Source organism: Carcharodon carcharias, chromosome 14, assembly GCF_017639515.1.
Source record: "Carcharodon carcharias isolate sCarCar2 chromosome 14, sCarCar2.pri, whole genome shotgun sequence".
In the NCBI taxonomy this organism is placed as follows: Eukaryota; Metazoa; Chordata; class Chondrichthyes; order Lamniformes; family Lamnidae; genus Carcharodon; species Carcharodon carcharias.
The window spans coordinates 134,517,471-134,533,612 of NC_054480.1; positions in this window are offsets into that span (position 1 = coordinate 134,517,471).

Here is a 16,142-nt window from a genome sequence, read left to right on the forward strand (position 1 = left end):
TTCTGAAGCATTGCTAAAGTTGGTGCGAATCACTGGCTTTTTACCCAAATGTATTAACTTCAGGTTGGGAATGTTGATTCTTTCCCAAAGTAGCTATTTCTGTATTGGCCTTGACTAAGTTGTTGGCAGGTAGCATGGTCTTGTCCTATCCTTAGGTGTGCTACTCCACCTGGCATTGTTGTATAATTCCAAATGCTGACATTTGTATCCCTAGAATTTCTGACATGCACAGGTACCAGATGGAACCTCTAGTGTCTTAGAAAAATTAAATTAAACATAACTTGAGTTAAGAAAGGGAAAACTTGCACTTATGGGACACCTTTCCCATCATTCTTCATGGTCAGTTCATTAATTTTGAATGTTATGCATTAAGCATGTCATTCAATTGTGCAGCAAATCACAATTTCAGAAATATGAACTTGTTATTTATCTTACCTGTTTTAGGTGGTGGTGTTTGAGGAATAAGTAGCATGACACAAAATCTCTCCTCAATCTTTTATGGGACAGTTGAACCTCCTATTCACTGTAATTTCATCTATAATTATAGCCTTGTTCCCATGAAACATTGTCACAACTAGCTGCTGGAAAATGCCTGTGGGTTTAGAATTGGATTTCCGCTCTTAGTGCTGAAGTTTCGCAAGGATCATGCATTGGGCCCTTTTCTGTCTCTTAATTTGTAAACTAATATCAACATCAGAGGTTCTGTCTGACTTCTCAAGGCGACATAAAGATTCCATACCACTATGAAGAACAGAAGTGTGCTGCCTGGTGTCACTCAATCAATACTAAAACAGACTATCTGGTTATTATCACATTGTTTATGGGAGCTAGCTGTGTGACTGTTATGTCTCCTACATTACAATATTTCAAAAAAGTCACATACTTCAATGTCTGTGAAGTACTTTGTCTTGAAAGGCGTTGATGAAATCTGTGCTGCTTTTCCTTTCTTCCCATCACCTTTAAGACTTTCCTGTTTTCAGACTGCTTGTCTGACATCCAATCCTGGGTTAGTTGCATTTCGCCTGCTCAAATAACAGGAGACCAAAGGTATTGATGCCAGCACCATCCCTGGCCATTGTCAAGCTATTTGCAGCCTCTGCTTTCTGTTTGACCTCTGTACCATTGCTGTCTTTGCCCCTGTCTCAGGTTATCTTTTGCCAAAACCTTCACATGTGCTCCAGACTTGAGTCCTGTTCACCCAAACCTGTGGAGTGTGATAATTGATGGTGCCTCCTGGCCTAACAATGCTTTGAGTTGACAATTCTCATTGTATCATTCAATCCTTTCCATAGCTACCGACTGATCAGTAACCTTCTTCCATAAAATCCTGTGTCTGTAGCTCAGGCCTCTTGTGCATGCTTGACTCAATTCTCCCTACCATTGATGGCCATCCCTTCAGTCATATAGATCCCAAATTTTGCAATTCCCACGCCCCCCCCCATGCCTCCTTTGTTGCAGATTGTAGGAGTGTGACTAAAATTGGACTCTGGCATATGCCAAGAGATAATGGAAACATCTGGACTTTTAAAAAATGTACTGTCATTAGTTCAGATGGGACTACCCTCAGCATGGAAAGTGCCCACTTGCATCAACATGTCTGCCTGTTTGATGAGACCTTAATGAGTTTGGGCTCTGCATGTTATTTAAATGTCAACACCAAGAACACGAACTGAGTCAATATACATGCACTGTTTTGGTCACAGTGCTCGAGTGTAACTGGAGGAAGTAGTAAATATATGCTGCACTTGGCAGTGAGTTGCAACAGGATTTGTTATGGTTGTGTTAATACAAAAATACCTGTCATCAGTGCACTTGTAGAAACTGATGTGGATGATGCTGAGGGTCAGCACATAGTTTCAAAATAGTGATCCAAGATAGATTCTTTGGGGATACTAGAGGTCATCGTGCATGAGCAGGAAGAAAAGCTATTGCAGGTGATTCTTTATCTACAATTAGATACAAATGGAACCAACTGACTGCAGCCCACCGAGCTGGTTGATGGTGGAGGAGGATATTAGGATTAACCTTGGTTGTTACAGGCTATGGTTAATTTGAAAAGGACAAGGAATGATAGTTTACCTTTGTCACAATGGCATAGGATGTCATTTATGATTTTGTCCTGTTTAATGGCTCTTAGCAATGAGTTCCTGGCCATCCTTTCGTCAGGTCAGTTAGGAAGTGTTTAGTCTTTTTTGAGAATTTTTTTTTTTAGCATTTAACTTGTGCATAAAACTTTCTTCCTGTAGCTTAGCATTATTGCATGTATTGGAGAGAAATTGAGCAATACACAAAACAATTGGTACATGACATTCCAGCCATGTGTGTCAGCCTTAGACATATCACAAATTGTGCATCATGAAAAGAACTAACTCAAAATAAGGCCTGGGGCGAATGAAAGATGTCACTCTATACAATCTGCAATGCTACTGCTAACGCAGTTGACTTTCTCAAAGTACAGGCAGATCGCATCTGAAAGACTGGACCACGGACAGAACAGTGTTGCACTGAAGTGTGAGATCCTGAAGACCACAAATGCGATGAGTGTTGAGGCCAGACAGATATGACTTAGGAATCTAAATAGGACCAGGACAAGATTATTTAGCCTCTTGAACCTTTCAGCCATTCGCTGAGAACATTACATAACTGCTATCTAACTCCACGTCCCTTTATCCTTTGATTAACAAAACTCATCAGTCTCAGATATGAAATTTACAATTGATCCTAAACCTTTTGCAGAAGAGTTCCAAACTTCTACCACCTTTTGTGTGCTAAAGTTGTCTTAACTTCACTACTGAAAGGTCTGGTTCTAATTTTTAGATTATGCTCTCTAGTCCTAGACTCTCCAGCTAATGGTTTGTCTCTGTCTAAATGTAAAATTTAAGAATGCCTCAAAGGATTCAGTACAGCAAGATGGAACAGCCCAAATGAAAGGGTGATTAGTAAAAGTGATATAGTAAACAGTAGGCTGAATTTTCCATATCATGGCAGGATGAGGGAGGTAGAACGGAAACCTGCCCCCACTATCTTAGCATGTTCAATCAACTATCGGATGGCCAATTAGTCGCTGTTTGGCAGGAAGGAAGCCAATGATTGGTGCTAAAGGGGTTCTGCCTAATCAGCACTGTAGGTTGGTACCACCGTGAACAGAAGTCGGTTGTGGCAGAATTGTACAGGGACTTTATTTTGTAATCGAAGCTCAAAAAATATATTTTTTAATATGTCATTAAAAAACACAGATGCTGCCACCTTCTACAGCAGAATCTACTGGTGCATTCAACATTCAACTGTGGTCCCAATGGCCTCCCTTGAGCCTTAAAAGGCTCCCAAGCCTTTTGTCTGATATCTGAAAAATGTAGTGGGGAATGGAAAATTGCAGGTGATTCCGTTGTTCAAAAGCTTAATAGCTTGTTAATTAGTGATTTCCTAATGGTTGGCAGGTTGCCTTGTGTAATTTGGAGACTGGCGTGTTGTATTACTGACTATGTCATCAGGTCAACATTTGGAGGGCAACGTGCCCCATTTAGGAATGTAAAATCCAGCCCAGTTAAACACAAACTCAATTTATATTAGCAGAATTGCCTGGAAAAACTCAGCAGGTCTGGCAGCATCGGCGGAGAAGAAAAGAGTTGATGTTTCGAGTCCTCATGACCCTTCGACAGAACTTGAGTTCTGTCAAAGGGTCATGAGGAGAGGACTCGAAACGTCAACTCTTTTCTTCTCCGCCGATGCTGCCAGACCTGCTGAGTTTTTCCAGGTAATTCTGTTTTTGTTTTGGATTTCCAGCATCCGCAGTTTTTTTGTTTTTATCAATTTATATTAGCATTGACAGCTGAGAAAATCTGATGGCTCTTCATATGAGCTCACCAACCAAGACAAAGATAGAGTCAGCAGAACAAGTGCCATTGTGTAGGGAAATTTTACCAATGAAAGCTTGCAGTTAGAGCAACCTGCTGACTCAAGAGCTTGTGTGGAAGAGCTTGACACTCAAACTGGCATTCATCGTCATCCGTGTACTTTGTGATTTTTCATTCCAATAAAGTGTTACCATCATTACTGTGGGAATAATAGGCAGTGGGGAGATAGGAGATGGTGGACTTGTGGTAATGTCACTAAACTAGTAATCGAGAGAGCCAGTCCAAAATGCCCTCAGGATATGGTTTAAGATCCCACTGTGGCATCTGGTGGAATTTAAGTTCAAATGAATCTGGAATATAAAGCTAGTCTCAGTGCTAGTGTCCTAGACAGCTATCATTGATTGTTGTAAATATCCATCCAGTTTGCTAATGTCCTTTGAGGGAAGAAAATGTGCCATCCTTAGCTAGTTTGGCCTACATATGGCTCCAGACCCACAGCAATGTGGTTGGCACTTAACTTCCCTTAGTTCAAGGACAATCAGGAATGCCCAACAAATGCTGGCCTTGCCAGTGATGCCCACATCTCATGAAAAAAAGAAAGAAAATAGAGGATTTATCAGCATCTGTGTCTGAACTGCAATATTAGAAAGTACTCATCCAATATGGAGGGCCAGGGTTAACCTGCCAAGTGAAAGAAAGAAAATTTGGTTTTATATGGTACTTCTCACAACCTCAGGATATCCAAAGCATTTTGTAGACATAACTACTTTTGAAGAGTAGTCAATGTTGTAAAGTAGGGAAACGTGACAGCCAATTTGCACGCAGCCAATGTCCCCAAATGGCAATGTGACAATGACCAGATATCTCACTGCATAGAGTGCTACAGTGTCGGAGTGTGCTGTTTGGATGAGATGCAACTGTGATCCTGCTGCCTCCTGAGGGATTTATAAGATCCTATGGCATGTTATGAAGATGATATGGGAATTCTTCCTGCTTTTCTAGTCCACATTCATCCCTTGACCGATATTGCAATAATAGATAATCTGAACTTTGCTGTTTCTGGGATTTTGCTGAATCGGCTGCTGTGTTTCACTACATTACAAATGTATATTTATTGGCTGTAAATTATTTTTGGATGTTGTGAAACATGCTTTAGAAATGGAGGTTTTTCTTCATCACTTGGTGGTTATGCTGTATCTTGACTAAGTTCATGGTTTACGAAGCAGGAATGTTTTCTATGCTTTGGGGACTTGGACAATCAATAGCAGGCCCTCAAAGCCCTGGAGAAGTACCACTGGCAGTGGCTTTGAAAGAGTCTCCAAATCCAGTAGCAAGCAAGGTAGTCCAAGAGCAGTGTCCTCTTGCAAGCCAATATGCCCAGCATCAAGGCACTAGTCACACAAAACCAGCTCTGTTGGGCAGGATATGACATCAGACTCCCAAAGTAACTGCTGTACTTGGAACTCGGTCATTGCAGGGGACACTAGAAGAAGAATGGAAATGCTTTAGGGATGTCCTCAAAACGTCCTTGAAATGGCCAAACATCCCTCCTGAGGCTTGTGACCAACCAAAATGGAGAAGGTTGATTCAAGAAGGCAGTAAACATATTGAGACACTTCGTCGGCAACATGAAGAGGTTAAATTGAGGCATTGAAGGAGCACTGAGAGTGGCAGGTAGATCTGCAGGCTGGCGGTGGGCGCCAGGTGAGTTCAGCCTTTTTCAAGAGAGGTGAATTTTTTTTTAACATTAAGGTATTTAAACTCAAAGAAAGTGTGCCAAAGTACTTTTACCCAGGTGTTACGAGTAGGTAGTAAATTTATATTTTGGTTGGGGGGGCGGCATAATCAGTTTATCATTGCCAATCCTCCAGGATTGGTGTGGAGTCCCTAGTAATTGAAGATTAGTCTCCAGGATACAGCTCTGTGCAATGTTGGAGAAAAATCAGAGGGACATTAAAAGATTTACTTGTCATTTTCTCTGAACATTTCTCTTTCCCAGATATAACAATATTGAAAATGGCTTGGGGGGGGGGGCTGCGGTGCTGGCTAACGGTTGAGCATCATCCAGTTGGGGAATGAGTGTTCTTGCTTCTTTCCAGTTGGCGAAGGAAGGCAGCACGTCACAAGAATACATGTGTTGGCCAACTAATGGCAAGAGCATGGTCACGAGTCATGTGATGAAACTTCCAGGGATACATTTAATCAAAATTGGCAGCCAAAGAGTCATAGAGGTCTACAGCACAGAAAAAGGCCCTTTGGCCCATTGAGTCTGCGCCAGTCACACAAGTACCTAACTATTTTAATCCCATTTCCAGCATGTGGCCCATAGCCTTGTATTCCATGGCATCGCAAGTGCACATCCAAATGCTTCTTAAATGTTATGAGGGTAGAGGCAGTGAGTTCCAGATTCCCACCACCCTCTGGGTGAAAAAATTGTTCCTCACATCCCCTCTAAACCTCCTGCCCCTTACCTTAAATCTATGGCCCCTGGTTATTGATCCCTCCACCAAGGGGAAAAGTTCGTTCCTGTCCACCCTATCAATGTCCCTCATAATTTTATACACCTCCATCATGTCCCCTGTCAATCTCTTCTGCTCCAGGGAAAATAACCCTAGTATATCCAATCTCTCCTCATAACTAAAACTCTCCAGCCCAGGCAACATCCTGGTAAATCTCTTCTGCACTCTCTCTGATGCAATCACATCCTTCCTATAATGTGGATTTCAGAACTGCATGCAATAATCTAGCTGCGGCCTAACCAGCATTTTATACAGTTCCAGCATAACCTCCCTGCTCTTATATTCTATGTCTCGGCTAATAAAGGCAAGTATCCCATATGCCTTCTTAACCACCTTATCTACCTGCCCCGCTACCTTAAGGGACCAGTGGACATGCACACCAAGGTCCCTCTGATCCTCGGTACTTCCCAGGGTCCTACCATTCATCGTGTATTCCCGTGCCTTGTTTGTCTTGCCCAAGTGCATCACCTCACACTTATCCGGATTAAATTCCATTTGCCACTGATCAGCCCATCTGACCAGCCCATTTATATACTCCTGTAATTTAAGGCTATCCTCCTCACTATTTACCACCCCACCAATTTCCGTGTCATCGCGAACTTACTGATCAATCCTCCTACACTCAAGTCTAAATCGTTTATATATACCACAAACAGCAAGGGACCCAACACCGATCCCTGTGGAACTCCACTGGACACTGGACACAGGCATCCAGTCACAAAAACACCCCTCGACCATCACCCTCTGCTTCCTGCCACTCAGCCAATTCTGGATCCAATTTGCCAAATTGCCTTAGATCCCATGGGCTCTTACCTTCGTTATCAGTTTCCCGTGCGGGATCTTATCAAAACCCTTGCTGAAGTCCAAGTTGAGCACGTCAAATGCATTGCCCTCATCTACACGCCTGGTCACCTCTTCGAAAAATTCAATCAAATTGGTCGGACATGACTTCCCCTTAACAAAACCATGCTGACTGTCCTTGATTAATCCTTGCTTCTCCAAGACAGATTAATTCTGTCCCTCAGAATTGCTTCCAATAGTTTCCCCACCACTGAGGTTAGACTGACTGGCCTGTAGTTCCCTGGTTTATCCCTTCCTCCCTTCTTGAATAATGGTACCACATTGGCTGTCCTCCAGTCCTCTGATACTTCTCATATGGCCAGAGAGGTATTGAAAATTATTGCCAGTGCCCCTGCTATCTGCTCCCTTGCTTCACTCAACAGCCTAGGATACTTTTCATCCGGGCCTGGAGATTTATCTACTTTTAAACCTGCCAGATCACTCAGAACCTCCTTTCTATGCTAATTTCTTTAATTATATCACAGTCCTTCTGCCTGATTTCTATACCCATGTCATCCCTCTCACTTGTGCACACTGACACAAAGTAATCATTTAGAACCCTACCTACATCTTCTGGCTCCACACATAAATTACCACTATGTTCCTTAATGGGCCCTACTCTTTCCCTAGTTATCCTCTTATTCTTAATGTACTTGTAAAATAACTTTAGATTCTCCTTTATTTTACCTGCCAATGTTTATTCATGCCCCCTTTTTGCTCTCCTAATTTCCTTTTTAAGTTCCCCCCGCACATTCTATTCTCCTCTAGGGCTTCTGTTGTTTTGAGCCCTTGGTATCTTCTATAAGCCTCCCTTTTTCTCTTTATCCAATCCTGTATATCCCTCGACATCCAGGGTTCCCTGGATTTGTTGGTCCCACCCTTTGTCTTTGCTGGAATATGTTAGCCCTGCACTCTCCCTATTTCTGTCTTGAACGAGTCCCACTGCTGTGACGCAGATTTACCTAAAAGTAGCTGCTCCCAGTCCACTCTGGCCAAATCATATTTGATCTTATTAAAATCGGCCTTCCCCCAATTTATAACTCTGATTTCTGGCCCATTCTTGTCCTTTTCCATAACAACCTTGAATCTAACGGAGCTATGATCACTATCTGCAAAAGGCTCCCCCACTGATACCTCAACACTTGCCTGGCTTCATTCCCTAAAATTAAGTCCAGGACCGCCCCCTCTCTTGTAGGACTTTCTACGTACTGACTTAAAAAGCTCTCCTGGATGCATTTTAAGAATTCCGCTCCCTCTAAACCTATACACTATGACTAACCCAGTTAATGTTGGGGAAGTTGAAATCTCCCACTATTACTACCCGATTATTTTTACATTTCTCTGAAATGTGTCTACATATCTGCTCTTCTATTTCTCTCTGACTATTTGGGGACCTGTAGTACACTCCCAACAATGCGATTGCTTCTTTTTTGTTTTTAAGTTCTACCTACCCATATGGCTTCATTTGAGGAGCCTTCTAAGATGTCATTCCTCCTTAATGCTGTAATTGATTCCTTGATCAATATTGCGATACCCCCCTCCTCTTCCCTGTCTTGCCTGAAGACCCTATATCTTGGAATATTGAGCTGCCAATCCTGTCCCTCTCTCAACCATGTCTCTGTAACAGCAATGACATCATACTTCCATGTGTTAATTTATGCCCTCAACTTATTTGTCAGACTCCTTGCATTAAAATAAATACCATCCAACTTTGCCAAGCTCTCTTGTGCCTTAACTGGCCTATAATTTCTATGCCTTCCAGACTCACTTGCTCTCTCTTCTAATTTTGGCTGTGCATCTGCCCCTGCTGAACCTCCTATCAGGATCCCATCCCCCTGCCAAGTTAGTTTAAACCCTCCTCAACAGCAGTAACAAGGATGTTGGTCCCATTCCGTTTCAGGTGCAACCCATCCACCTTGTACAGGTTCCACTGCCCCCAGAAACGGTCCCAATGTCTCAGAAATCTAAAGTTCTCTCTCCTGCTCCATCTCTCCAGCCACGCTTTTATCTGGGTTAACCTCCTATTTCTACACTCACTAGCGCGTGGCACCAGAAGTAATCCAGGGATTACTACCTTTGAGGTCCTGTTCTGTTTCTTTAATCTGTTTCCTAGCTCCCCAAATTCTGCTTGCAGGACCTCATCCCTCTTTCTACCTATGTCGTTGGTACCAATATGTACCACGATCTCTGTCTGTTTGCCCTCCCCCTTTAGAATGCCCTGCAGCCGTTCAGTGACATGCTTGGCCCTGGCACCAGGGAGGCAAGGTAGCATCCTGGAGTTACATCAACGGCCGCAGAAACACCTGTCTGTTCCCCTTACTATCGAGTCTCCTATCACTATTGCTCTTCCCCTCTTTCACCTCCCCGCGGTGCAGCTGAGCCACTCACAGCGCCATGAGCGTGGCTGCACTCCCCAGAGGAACCGTCACTCTCACCGTTTTCCAACACAGAAGAATGGTTCTCGAGTGAGATGCACCCTGGGGATTTCCTGACTACCTACCTGACACCTTTCTTCTGACTGATGGTCACCCATTCCCTCTCCGTCTGTACTACTGTAAGCTGTGGGGTGACCACGTCTAAAAACGTGCTATCCATGAAACTCTCCGCCTCGCAGATGCACCTCAGTGCCTCCAGCTGCCGCTCAAGCTCCGAAACCCGGAGCTCAAGTAGCTGCAGTTGGTGGCACTTCCTGCACACGTGGTCGGTCAGAGCACAAGGAGCGTCTAGGACTTCCCACATGTTGCAGGCAGTACAAAATACGGGACTGAGCTGTCCTGACATGCCTCTGGTTGAAGAAAACCTTTACTTTAAGTTAAATACAGTAAAAAAAAAGTTAAATTTTTTTTGTACTTTAAATAAAATCAAAAACCCTTACCTTTCATTAGCTTAATCTATTTTAAACTGGAGAAAAACACTTACCCACTGCTCACCAATCAGCTCTCCCCTTTGTGCTGACATCACCTTTTGAAGCTACCTCGCACTCATACTGGTTCTGATTTTTCCGCCACTCTCTTGCATTGTCTTGTGATGTCACTCTTGTTTTTGGAAAAATATACTCTATTCATAAAATATCTGAAAGAACATTACAAAACACTTCTAAATGGCCATCACAAAAAGTGCAATCATATTCAATTTTTCCACATGGACCACGAGGTGCTTCAATACAATCAATGAATATTGCAGTCATTTCAATATGGTCATTACAGACAGTCAGACAGTGCAATGGGGTTGGAGTTATCGACATACATCATGTTGCACTCTGAAGTGCTTCAATACAATTTAATACATTTAGTGTTCACTACATACATTTACTGTGAGTTGTACAGCCCAAGGGGTCTATACAATTCCCAGCCCCTCGGTGCACTGTGGCAGAAAGGTCTTAGACAGCGACCTTTCCCCATTGCGACGGCTGCTCCAAGCTTTAGTGCGTCCCTCAGCACGTAGTCCTGGACCTTGGAATGTGCCAGTCTGCAACACTCGGTCGGGAACGACTCTTTGCACTGGAAGATCAACAAGTTTCGGGCAGACCAGAGTGTCTTTCACTGAGTTGATGATCCTCCAGCTGCAGTTGATGTTTGTCTCGGTGTGTGTCCCTGGGAACAGCCCGTAGAGCAAAGAGTCCTGTGTCACAGAACAGCTCAGGATGAACCTCAACAAAAACCACTGCATCTCTCTCCAGACCTTTGCAAAGGCACATTCCACAAGCAGGTGAACAATGGTCTCTTCCCCACCACAGCCACCTCGTGGCCAATGTGCAGAGGGGGTGAGACTCCTGGTGTGTAGGAAGGATCTGACGGGGAGGGTCTTTCTCACCATCAGCCAAGCTACATCTTGGTGCTTGTTGGAAAGTTCTGGCAAATGATTTTGACAGTCTGCTCAGGGAACCAGCCGACAGAATCCACCATCTCTTCGCACAGAGCCTCTAGGATGTTACATACCGACCACTGCCTGATGGACTTGTGGTCAAAGCTGTTTCTCTGCATAAATTTTTCCACGATGGACAGGTGGTGCATCACAGCAGTGTGGCCAGACCCATCCTTCACAACACCGCGGACAAGTAGAACCTCAGCACGTAGTGACACTTGGTGTTTGCGTACCAAGGGCCTGTGCACAGCTTGAAGCAGCCGCACACAAAGGTGGCCATCAGGATGAGGGCAATCTTGGGCACATTTTTTCCCCCTTTATCTAGAGGCTTGTACATCGCGTCCCTGCGGACACGATCCATTTCTGACCTCCAGATAAAGCGAAAGTCGGCTCTGGTGACCGCCATCGCGCAGGAGTGGGCAATAGGCCAGACCTGCGCCACGTACAGCAACGGCAAGAGTGCCTCACACCTGATGACCGGGTTCTTACCTGCAATGGGGAATGAGCGTCGTTCCCACAGGCCCAGTTTTCTTTCTACCATAGACACTCGCTCCTTCCAGTTTCTAACGTATGCCTCGGTCCCTCTGAGCCATATCCCAAGCACCTTCAGGCCGTCAGTCCTGATGGTGAAGGGGACAAAGGATCGGCCAGCCCAGTTCCCAAAGATCATGGCTTCACTTTTGCCATGATTTACCATGGCTCCCGAGGCCAGTTCAAACTGGCCACAGGTGTTGATCAGTCTGTGCACCGACAGCGGATCCGAGCAGAAGATGGCGACATCGTCAATGTGCAGGGAGACTTTGACCTGAGTGCTTCCACTGCCTGGGATCGTCACTCCTCATGCCCAGATCCTTCCGGATGAACTCAGCAAAGGGTTCTATGCAACACACAAACAGAACAGGGTAGAGAGGGCAGCCCTGCCTGACTCCAGATTTAATTGGAAAGCTTTCTGATTCCCACTCATTGATTGAGACTGCGCTTACTGATGTTAGTGTAGAGCAGTTGGATCCAGTTGCGGATTCCCTCCCCAAACCCAATTTTGGAGAGCACAGCCACTATGTAGGTGTGCGATATTCTGTCAAAGACCTTCTCCTGATCCAGACTGATGAGGGAGGTGTCCACAACCCTGTCCTGCACACAGGCAATCGTATCACTGAGTAGCGCAAGGCTGTCAGAGATCTTCCTGCTAGGCACAGCGTAGATCTGGTCAGGGTGGATCACCAACTCCAGATGGCTCGGGTGATCGCCACAGCGCTGGAGTGAGGAATGGGCCAGATCTGTTTTTGTTTGAAAAATATACTTTATTCATAAAATATCTGAAAGAACATTACAAAACATTTCTAAATAACCATCACATAAAGTGCGATCAGATTGAACTTTTACACATGAATCACGAGGTGCTTCAATACAATCAATGAATATTACAGTCATTTCAGTATGGTCATTACAGACAGTAAGGAGTGCAATGGTATTGGAATTATCAATCATATATCATGTTGCACTCTGAGATGCTTCAATACAATTATAATAGAATTAGTATTCAATGCATACCTTCATTGTGAGCCGTACAGCCTGAGGGGTCTATACCTTTCCCAGCCCTTTGGAGCACTATGGCAGAAAGGTCTTAGACAGCGACCTTTCCCCATTGCGCCTTTGCGATGGCTGCCCTAAGCTTTAGTGCTTCCCTCAGCACATAGTCCTGGACCTTGGAATGTACCTTGGTTGGGGACATCTCTTTGCACTGGAAAACCAACAAGTTTCGAGCCGACCAAAGAGCGTCTTTCACCGAGTTGATGGTTCTCCAGCTGCAGCTGATGTTTGTCTCGGTGTGTGTCCCTGGGAACAGCCCGTGGAGCACAGAGTCCTGTGTCACCGCACTGCTCGGGATGAACCTTGACAGAAACCACTGCATCTCTCTCCAGACCTTCTTTGCGAAGGCACAATCCACAAGGAGGTGAACAATGGTCTCGTCCCCACCACAGCCACCTCGAGGACAATGTGCAGAGGGGGTGAGACTCCTGGCGGGTAGGAAGGATCTGACGGGGAGGGTCTTTCTCACCACCAGCCAAGCTACATCTTGGTGCTTGTTGGAAAGTTCTGGTGATGAGGCATTGTGCCAAATGACTTTGACAGTCTGCTCGGGGAACCATCTGACAGGATCCACCCTCTCCTATTCCTGCAGGGCCTCTAAGACGTTACGTGCTGACCACTGCCTGATGGACTTGTGGTCAAAGGTGTTTCTCTGCTATACTGTCCCCAGAATGGGTCACGCCTGGCCGCCCGGGCATTTCTGACCAGAAGCGAGAGCCCCTTGGGGCTTGCCTCCCTGCCTCACCGAGTAAGTAAAAAAACAATGAGTACTGACATTTCACCAGCAGCTGAGGACTCGCACTTATTCTACACCTCTCGTGTCTCATCACAGTGCCAGACTAGAGTCAAGCTCAACAGGGTCTTCTTTCCCCGCTGATTCTGCCAAGCCCATTCCCTTGGCTGTGGTTTCACTAGCTAGTAGGTAGGGAAAGTGGGAATCTCGTTCATCCATTCATGCGCGTCACTAATCAAATGATAAGGCATTTGGCTAATTTAATACGCACAATTAATGCAGCGCCCAATCCTGATTGGACTCAGGAATAACTGACCATGATCCTTGGTGTCAACCAAGCGTGATTGTTTGACACATAGGTACTGATGATACTAGGTAGCCAATCACATAGTTAGTGGTCTGAAGACGTACCCTGAATTATATCATCTGATTGTGATGCCCTCTTTATTAATTACTTACATCAACAAAGGAAAAGCCGTTGCAGTTAATGCATTTATAATTAATATCATGCACCCACCACCCAAAATAATGATCAAGGTAATTGCCAAAATCGTTATGCTAGACCAAACATGATCACTAAACATATATAAACAAATTATCCACCTTACTTGCCCACCGGGGATCAGGACTTTGACTTCTCAATCTGGGGATATACAACACCCTTCTCGTAGCACCTTCCCATCCTTCATCTTGGGTCTTGTGACACCGAACCAGGTGAGCTCTGCTGAACGATTCTCTAATTACTGGTCTCCAAATATTTGCAAAAGTTCCAAGGTCAGAGAGATTGTCAGTCTCGAGATAGGTTGGGCAAAGGACTTGTATTTTTGGATCTTCAGGAATTGCATGAGGCTGTTGTTCAAGTCGAGCCACATTCCTCTTGCTCCCATGACAAATCTGAAGAAATTTATGGATGTACCCCCGGTCAGCTCTCTTATTTCGTCCTTCAGGTGTTGATACTTTCGCTCTTTCTCTGCCCAAGCTTTCTCCAACAATTTGTTATTGTCTTCAACATTTGACATCGACAAACACTACTGCTCCATTCTTGATGAGTACCAGGTCTGGCTTCCAGAGGGTCCCGTCCTTTCCGAAGAGTCTCAGTTCTAAGCAAGATGTCCAGCCGTACTTGGAGATAAACTGTTGCAAGTGGCCCAGGATTTTATTATGCCTTTGATCCAGGCGTTTTTAAGGAACGGTTACCGGAGATGTGAGCCAGTGATTCGAAGGAGGCCTCACATCATCTGCAAGACTTGTTTGTGTGGTGTCTTCCCCTGTTTAGGTGGATCTCGTTGGATAGAGATTACTCTATAATAAAATACTGTTCATGAGTCTGGATTGTTTGCGGTTAAAACAAGTTCTGAGCCAGGAATTTGAAGCATAGTCATTGCCGTAGTACTTGATGCCTGTTCCTTGGCATTGGAGTTCGGTCCACTTTAAAATTCAACGTCCCTCCAAGCCGCATATCTGTTGCCAGGTTTTGGTCTGGACGTTTGGGTGATATCCATCCACCCCAAACTGATGACTTCATCAATGCCATTTCCTTCACGCGTCCCTCTTGGACCACCCTTCTCCTTGAGGGATTTTTCAATTTCCCTGAGCACTTTAAGATTCCTCGGGGGTCGATTGTCTCTTTGTTCTTGATGCCACTGAATTCTAACGAGGCCTGTATCACCCCGTCTGGTGAGCTCTCCAACACCTCTAATTTCCGAATAATGGCCGAAGGAATTTGGACTTCAAGTCACGGCATGGCTAGACCACCATTGTGGTTGCTGCTGTAGAATACTCCATCCATTATGTGCGGTGGAAGGTGGAGGATTTCTTAAGTTGGGTTCTTAATGGATTGATCGAGTTTTACCAACGTGTTTTGCGATACCTCAGCGAGGATTAATTGAAAGTAGGTTCTCGGAATCATGTGGGTTTTAAGGATTTCGATCCTTTGAATAGGTCGAAGTGCTGCCCTCTTCAAATTCGCTATCCATCCGTCGATTTTGGATCACCATTGCTCCCCAGTTACCCCTGCCCACGGGTCGATTCTGACTCCCAGATATTTCTCTGTCTCTCCTGGTGTAACGTAAGAGATCGGACCTCCTCTCAACTGCCAGTTCGCCATACTGTTGGTACAGAAATGTCTTCCTCTTGTGGATGAAGTGGAAGCCCTTGGTCTTCCTGGCATTCATCTCCAACCCCATATTCTGGCAGAAGTCCTGTACGATAGCTAAGCTCTTGGTCATGCCGGCATGGGAGTCACTGAGTAAAGCAATGTTGTCAGCGAATGCCAGAGCTAAGCAACTGATCTGCAATCCCCGGAAGGGCAAGTGGATGCCCAAATGTGCCTCCTGTAGGGAACAGATCAGAGGGTCCATCGCATTGTTGAACAGGATTGGTGATAATGGGTCACCTTGCTTGACCCCTCTCATGATATTGATAGATTCCGTTTACATTCCATACATGTGCTAGTTTCCGAATACAGATCTGTGATCATTGTTATGAATCTTTTTGGCAGCCCCACTCTTTGAAGTGCTTTGATGAGCATTTTATGCCCTATGGAATCGAACGCCTTAGCCAGATCCACAAAGACAATGGCCAGCTCTTTCCTGTTGCATTTGGCCCCTTTCATGATGTTACACAGAACTGTGATGTTCTCATTACAACTAGGAGTCACCACCAGAAACCTTTCTGCCTGGGGTTGATCTGGACAGCTTCACTTAAGCATTCGGCGATTATCTTACTGAAGAGCCATAATAA